The following is an 8,248-nucleotide window of genomic DNA, read 5'->3' as shown; positions in this document are numbered from 1 at the left end:
CGAAGGACCTGGGAGAAATGGAGGAACCGCAGCGCAGCGGAAGCGCTCGGTCACAGAGGATGTGGCCCGCGAGCTGGCTGAAACGCTTTCAGAGGGGTGGTGGTGGTCGTGCGTAGGTGGAGACAGCTGCAGCGGAGGAGGCTAGGACTGCTCTGATGCCAGCGGGGTCCCCAGCCCTGGGCTGGAATCCGCTAAGACTAATCCCTTGTGTTTGGGTTCGAGCAGAATGCAGATTTCCTTCCGAGGAATATCTGCTTTCCCTGCTCGGTTGTTGAGTGAGTAAAAGTTTTTAAGAAGCCCTCAGACGGCGAAGAGTCCTTGGCGGTGTAACCAAGGACTTCGGTTGTGAGCAAAGTACTGGGGACCGTGAGCCGTGAGAACATCCTCAGGGTTTACCAGTCACGCGTTCAAGATTAACGAATCATGTTGCTAATTCTGGGATTCTCCGGGGGAGCTGCGGTTTATTTTCGTTTCATATTTGCTTTTAATGAAAACTGAGCAAGGCCAAAATGCTCTACCGGGAGTCGTCTTAATATTTGAAATAGTAATTTTTAAGTTGAGTAGGTGGTACGTTCCAGACCGTGTTCTAAACACTTCCCATGTGTTATCCCATTAACCTGTCACAAAAATTCTATGAGATGTGTATTATGATGATGATTTATCTTAGGAGGAAACTGGTGCGCACAGAGACTGAGTAACTTGCCCAAGAGCACACGTTTGGTAACTGATGAGGCTGAAAGATGAACAGTCTGATCCCAGGGCCTGTGCTTGCGCTCACTATGCTTAGAAGGCTACCTCAGCAGTGGTTGAGTGTATTGTGGGGATATTCTGGAATAGAAATCAAGCAAATGGTTCTGATCCCCACACTGCATGTGAGAAGGTCTCATAAAGTGCTGAACTCCTCAGCCTTTTCTTTCGAGAGACACGGGCTCAGAGTGCTCATTTTATTTCTTGTGTCATTCATTCAGCAAATGCTTATGGAGCACTACCAATTCATGTGCCTGCACAGTGGCTATTAGGAATTTAAAGGCCGATGAGACCCAGTCCCATTCCTCTAATGGCTCACACCTAGCACGGAGACAGCAGCTGTCGTAAGTGGTGTAGTAGAGGCAGAAGTGACGTAATCTAGGGCAACCAAGGGAGGAGAGTTTCAATCAAAAGGTTGGGGAGGGCAATGTCACATACCGTAGAGGTCAGTTGAGAATTCCTATGCTCTGGGCATGTTATAAGGTCTTCATGTGTACTAACGCAGTCATCCGAGAACCCTATGCTGTTTAACCGTCACAACAACCCCATCTTACAGATGAGGGGCGTGAAGTACGAGGAAGTTAAGTGTTTCGTACAAGATCATGCTGCTGGTAAGCGGCAAAATAGAGATTGAAGCCCTGGCAGTCTGGCTTTCTGCTTCTGTGGAGTGTGACGGAAAGGGAAGAAGGGGACACAAGCTGTATCATTCTTTCCAGAAGCTGGGCTATAAAAATGAACAATGAAAGGCCATTTCTACTGTAGAACATCAGACGCCCACAGGGAGAAGGTCCTGCAGCCCCAGGGTGAAAGAGATTGGAATATGTTGCTAAAGGAAAAATGTCAACAGAATGAAGATTCAGGAGAGCGATATCTGAGGCCTCGCAGGAGATACGAGGGCCTGGGGTCTGAAATACTGGGGAGGGATGATCCTTGAAGCAGAGAAGGCAAATCAGAGGAAGGAAAATACACCTGCATTGCCTCCGTCTTGTTCAGAAACCCTTTTCGGGTTTGGAGGGAGGAATCCCAACTAGCTACAGGTACCCTATGCATCAGATTTCCAACTTGTTCTACGAGTCATTGACCAGAACCCTGATTCAGCAGAGTTATGTTCTCACAAAAGCATCTTCTGTTTGTTCGAATCCAAAGATAACAACCAACAGCCTATTTTAAAAAGTCACCATGTTAATGGCTGAACAATTCCAACGGGATAGCTTGGCTGATCTCTTGATTTCCTAGGACTTCTCAGGTTTTCTCACTGAAGCACACCCGAGCAAGAGGAAGATGAAGAGGTGCCTCAAAGTCACAGGTGGCATATTCGAGGGTCCCGTTTTTGTCTACTTGTTGTGAAACCATACAGAAAAGAGTGCCTGGAGCGGACCGCAGAGGTCGAGATGGCCAGCGGCCAGCGGAAGCAGCTGCCTGGGTCGGCCGCGTTCATGGACACCAGGCGAGCTTCAACAAAGCCACTGGCCTCGAGCACCGCGAGCTCTTCAGGAAGGGGAAGCCGGAGCTCACGCTTCCGAAGTGTTCTTGATGCTTTCGGGCGCATGCTCCTCTCCCACTGCGCCAGCCAGGTGCCCCGCGGGGAAGCCACTGTAAGTTTCTAAGTTAGTATGACTGTTCATAAGCTTTGTTCACAGCCGAAGCCTAGTTTATGGCCACCGTGCATCGTGTACTCCCTCCGTGGATGAGTAGTGTAAGCAAACCGTCTTGTCCTGGAGATGCGGTCAGCGCTCCTGCTCGCTCCGCTCCACTCCGTGGCAACGACACACGTGATTCCCGCCTCTGGGCTAGTCTACAATCTTTTGAGCTCTTACAAGATGGAAAAGAGAGCATATCGCCCTGTAAAGACCGTTCATTCTCCGGCACATTTTCTTCCCCACGAAGAACAGGTTTCCCCGGCAGCTGTCCCTAAGTTGGGCTCAAAGGAAACTCTCTTTCTGATTTTTAGAGATTCCAAAAGGTTTGTTCATTTTGCACGGAGAGGTGTGCTGTGCTTTGTGTGTTTTGCATGCGTGTGTGTGGCTATGCTCGTGGCTTCCTTCAGGAGCTTCAGGGAGAAGCCTGAGTTCTATTCCTATAGAAGTGTCTGTTCCACTGCGTCTGTCCATTACTCTTGTGGAGTTAGGTTCAGATTTGGGTAAGAAGGAGGTTTAAAGGGCCTCATTCTCATCTCCAATGAATAAGGGAAACCTTCTGTACAGCCCCATGTACACCTACACAATGTTTCTAAACCTAGATATCCCTGTGATTTTTGCCCCTTCCCCCCAGTTGAACCTGTACAGTACAATTATTTCAGAAGGCAGACTGTAAAATAAACGTATGAGCCCAAGTTTAGGATACAGCTGGGATCAGAGAGGTTGGGAGAAGAAGCCACCAGACCACCACCCTGTCTTTCCTTCCCCGTATTTCAAGTGGATTATGTAAAAAACAGCTGGTTTTAAGTAATTTTCAGGCAATGATTTGGACTCTGCCATTTGCCACTGCAGAATTCTTTTTTTTTTTTTCCAATGTTGACTAATTTTATCATGTTGGGGATGTTGTCAAAAAACCAAATTTCTTTTTCTTCTTAAAAAAAATTTCTTGTGGTAAAACGTGTATAACATAAAACATACCATCTTAACCACTCTTAAGTGTACAATTTAAAAACATTAATTACATTTACAATGTTCTCCAACCATCACTATTTCCAAATCTTTATCCATCACCCAACTAGAAACTCAACCCATTCATACCTGTCTTCCCCTGACTCCTCATATCCTCAAATCCATTTTCTGTTACTATGAATTTGCCTATTCTAGACATTTCATTTAAGTGGATGCGTATAATATTTATACTTTGGTATCTGGCTTATTTCACTTATTTCACTTTTTAAGGTTCATCCATGTTTTAGCATGTATGAAAACTTCCATTTTATGACTGGATACTATCATATATATATATACACATATATAAATGTATATGTGTATGTATCTCATATATACTGGCTGTTGTGAACAGTGCTGCAATGCACATTGAAATACAAGTGTCTGAGTGGGTCTCTATTCTCAATTATTTTGGGTATATACCTAGGAGTAGAATTGCTAGCTGATATGTTGATTCTATGTTTAGCTTTTTGAGGAAGTCATCTGTTTTACACAGCAATTTATGTTTTACATTCCCACTGACATTACACGAGGGTCCCAATTTCTCCACATCTTTGCCAACATTTATTTCCCTTTTCGTTTTAATTCTAGCCATCCTAGCAGGTGATATCTCATTGTAGTTTTGTTTTGCATTTCTCTGATGAGTAATGATGAACATTTTTTCATGCGCTTACTGGCCATCTTTTTTTTAAATGTTTTTTTTTGAGAGAGAGAGAGAGAGAGAGAGAGAGACAGAGCATGAGCAGGGGAGGGGCAGAGAGAGAGGGAGGGACACAGTCTCTTTAGCTGTCCAGGCTCTGAGCTGTCAACACAGAGCCCAATGCGGGCACATGCCCACGAACGATGAGATCATGACCCGAGCTGAAGTTGGATGCTTAACCAACTGAGCCACCCAGGCGCCCCTGCACATCTTCTTTAGAGAAGTTTTTATTTGAATCCTTTGTCCATTTTAATTTTAATTAATCAATTCAAATTTTTTGAATTGAGACGTATTTGGCACACAACATTACATTAGTTTCAGGTGCTCAGCATAGTGACTCAACATCTCTCTCTGTTGGGCTGTGCTCACCCAAGTGTAGCTGCATCTGTCACCACCCAACGCTATCGTAATACCATGGACTATATTCCCTATGCTGTCTGTACCTTTGATCCCTGTGACTTATCCATTCTATGACTGGAAGCCTGCATCTCCCACTCTCTTTCACCCTTTTCGCTCACCCCCCCAGCCCCCTCTTTCTGTCAACCATAAGTTTGTTTGCTTTTTATATTTTTAGATCTGTTTCTGCTTGTTTGTTTGTTTGTTTGTTTGTTCTTTTGTCTTATTCTTTAGATTCCACATATGAGTGAAATGACATGGTATTTGTCTTTTTATATCTGACGTATTTCACATAACGTAATACCATCCAGGTCCATCCATGTTGTCATAAGTGGCAGGGTCTTGTTCTTTTTCACGACTGAGTAATGTTCCTAGATCTATATCTATACACCACATCTTCTGTATCCATTCGTCCGCCAATGGACATGTGGGCTGCTTCCATATCTTGGCTATTACAGCTATTACTGCAGTAAATGTAGGGGTGCATGTATCTTCTCAAATTTGTATTTTTGTTTTCTTTGGGTGAATACACAGTGACGGAATTACTGGATCATATGGTAGCTCTATTTTTAATTTTTTGAGGAACCTCCATACTGTTTTCCACAGTGGCTGTACCAGTTTGCATTCCCACCAACGGTGCCCGAGGGGTCCTTTATCCCCAGTCTTCCCTTACATTCGTTATTGCTTGTCTTTTTGATTCTAGCCATTGTGACAGGTGTGAAGTGATATTTCATTGTGGTTTTGATTTGTATTTCCTTGATGATGAATGATGTTGAGCATCTTCTCGTGTGTCTGTTGACCATCTGTATGACTTCTTTGGAAAAGTGTCTATTCAGGTCCTTTGCCCATTTTTAATCGGATTATTATTAAAATTTTTTGGTGGTGAGCTCTATAAATTCTTTATATATTTTTGGATAATAGCCCCTTATTGGATATGTCATTTGCAAAAACCTTCTCCCATTCAGCAGGTTGAATTTTCATTTTGTTGATGTCAAATCACTACGATGTATACATGAAACGAATATAATATTGTATGTCAGCTATGCTTCAATTAAAAAAAAAAGTCCTCATCCTACTCTCCCTCTTTTCCCTTCTTCTTTTGTTCCATTCCATTTCCCTTTACTTTTCCTTCCTGAAGAATTTACTTGTACAGTCATTAGGTACGTCAGACCAAGTTCGGACTGGGGAGCTGTGGTGTCCCGGACTTTCCCGGGTGAAGAAAGTATCCATGTTGGGAGGTGACACGGAGTGTTGGATCCCAGGCGGGATGCGGATACCCCTTGCTGCGGATTGTTTACCCCAAGCATGATGCAGGAGGCATCCCCTTAGGAACGGGGCCCAAAACATGGTGTTGGAGCCCCGGTGAGATGAGAGCAGCTCAGCACACGGTGTTCAAGTCTGATCGGCACGAGGAGGGCGTCTAGGGAGGCAGAAGCCCAACCAGTGGCGTCACATCCTGAGCCGGGTCAGGAGGGCAACTCTGTGGCACAAAGCAAAGGCAGTTGACGCAGAATTCACGAAAAGGGTTTGGGAGTGGGCTGTGGGTGTGCCATTATTTCTGCACGCTCCCCCCACACAAGAGGTTTTTTTTTTTTTTTTTTTTTCAACGTTTATTTATTTTTGGGACAGAGAGAGACAGAGCATGAACGGGCGAGGGGCAGAGAGAGAGGGAGACACAGAATCGGAAACAGGCTCCAGGCTCTGAGCCATCAGCCCAGAGCCCGACGCGGGGCTCGAACTCACGGACCGTGAGATCGTGACCTGGCTGAAGCCGGACGCTTAACTGACTGCGCCACCCAGGCGCCCCCCCACACAAGAGTTTCAACTGAGGCGCTCCTTCCCTCTTCCTAAATCTTCACAAGAGCGGCGTCAACAAGGCCAGTCAATGGCACCAAAATACGGGCGACACGCTGGAGGAGGCCAGGGGAATATTAAGGCAACAGATGGGCGGCTTGACTGCCTGGAGCTGATTCTTCGGTGAGATTGGCCTGTAGTCTTAGAGCTTCAAGGCCAACCAGGCATGGACATTTCCCACAGAACACATGCGGGAGGTGGGAGAGAGAGAGAGAGAGAGAGCATTGGCGTGGGATCAACGTAATGCTAGTTTAAATGGGCCCTAGTGGAGAAATGAAAGCAACTCAGGGGGAGGGAAGCAGGAGGAAAGAGACAGAAAACATTTTCCCTAGCAACTATCCAAGGGGCTAGCACTCAACAGCTCCAGTGGGGGCAGGGAGAAGTATGACCTTTATGTCAAGTATGAATTTTAGGGTGTTACATGGAGCTCAGCGTTTAACTTTGGCACTGAGACTGTATTACTTGGGAGAAGGCACGAAACGAGTTAGGTCTTCCTATGGAGGGAGGAAGAAAATGCGTCCCAGTGAATGGAAATAAAATGATAATGGAAGACCTAACGGTATGTTCTATGTTGTTATATCCCAGGGGAGGTCACATCCTTATCACAGAGTTTGGAGAGGGCCAATTGGTAAAGTTATATGACTGTCCCTTAATTACTTTTGGTATTATTAGGACTTTATCACACTATCCAAGGACACCTCGCGGATCTGAGAGGCAGCTCCCCATGGGGGTAATGCAAACGCATGCGGTAGGTCCAGCAATGCTCGGAACATAAAGAAGCCACTTGACGTTTTCAATTTCTGAGCATGGGTGTAAACATTGTATCATTTTTATTTAGAACTGGCAAATAAAATAAAAAGCATTCCTTTTTAAAAATTCTTGGGGCGCCTGGGTGGCGCAGTCGGTTAAGCGTCCGACTTCAGCCAGGTCGCGATCTCGCGGTCCGTGAGTTCGAGCCCCGCGTCGGGCTCTGGGCTGAGGGCTCAGAGCCTGGAGCCTGTTTCCGATTCTGTGTCTCCCTCTCTCTCTGCCCCTCCCCCGTTCATGCTCTGTCTCTCTCTGTCCCAAAAATAAATAAAAGTTGAAAAAAAAATTAAAAAAAAAAAAATTCTTAAAATGTGTATTTGATTTTGAGAGAGAGAGAGAGAGAAACAGAGCAGGGGTGGAGGAGGGACAGAGAGGAAGACACAGAATCCAAAGCAGGCTCCAGGCTCCGAGCTGTCAGCACAGAGCCCGACGTGGGGCTCGAACCCATGAACTGTGACATCATGACCTGAGCCGAAGTCAGCCGCTTAACCCACTGAGCCACCCAGGCGCCCCCAAAAGCATTCTTTAATGGGAGCAAGGATGGGGGTGGGGGTGGGCAAAATGGGTGAAGGGGGTCAAAAGGCACAGACTGCCAGTTATAGAACAAATAAGTCATGGGGATGTAAGGTTCACCATGGTGACTAAAGTTAATAATACTGTATTTTACATTTGAAAATTGCTAAGAGAGTAGATCTTAAACGTCCTCATCACAAGAAAAAAATGTAACTATGTATGGAAATAGATATTAATTATATTTATTGTGTGGGGCGCCTGGTGGCTCAGTCAGTTAAGTGTCTGACTTTTGATTTCAGCTCAGGTCAGATCTTACAGTTTGTGAGATGGAGCCCCACGTTGGGCTTTGCACTGGCAGTAAGGAGCCTACTTGGGATTCTCTCTCTCTCTCTCTCTCTCTCTCTCTCTCTCTCTTTCTCTCTCTCTCTGCCCCTCCCCTGCCCGCATGCTTCCTCTGTCTCTCTCTTTCAAGATGGATGAACTTTATTTATTTATTTTTATGAACCATGAGATCGTGACCTGAGTCGAAATCAAAAGGCAGATGCCTGACCAACTGAGCCACCCAGGCGCCCCAAAATGGATAAAC

The sequence above is a fragment of the Puma concolor genome, chromosome B2, assembly GCF_028749965.1.
Source record: "Puma concolor isolate L17-30 chromosome B2, mPumCon1.1.hap2, whole genome shotgun sequence".
NCBI lineage: Eukaryota > Metazoa > Chordata > Mammalia > Carnivora > Felidae > Puma > Puma concolor.
This window is presented reverse-complemented; position numbering follows the sequence as displayed.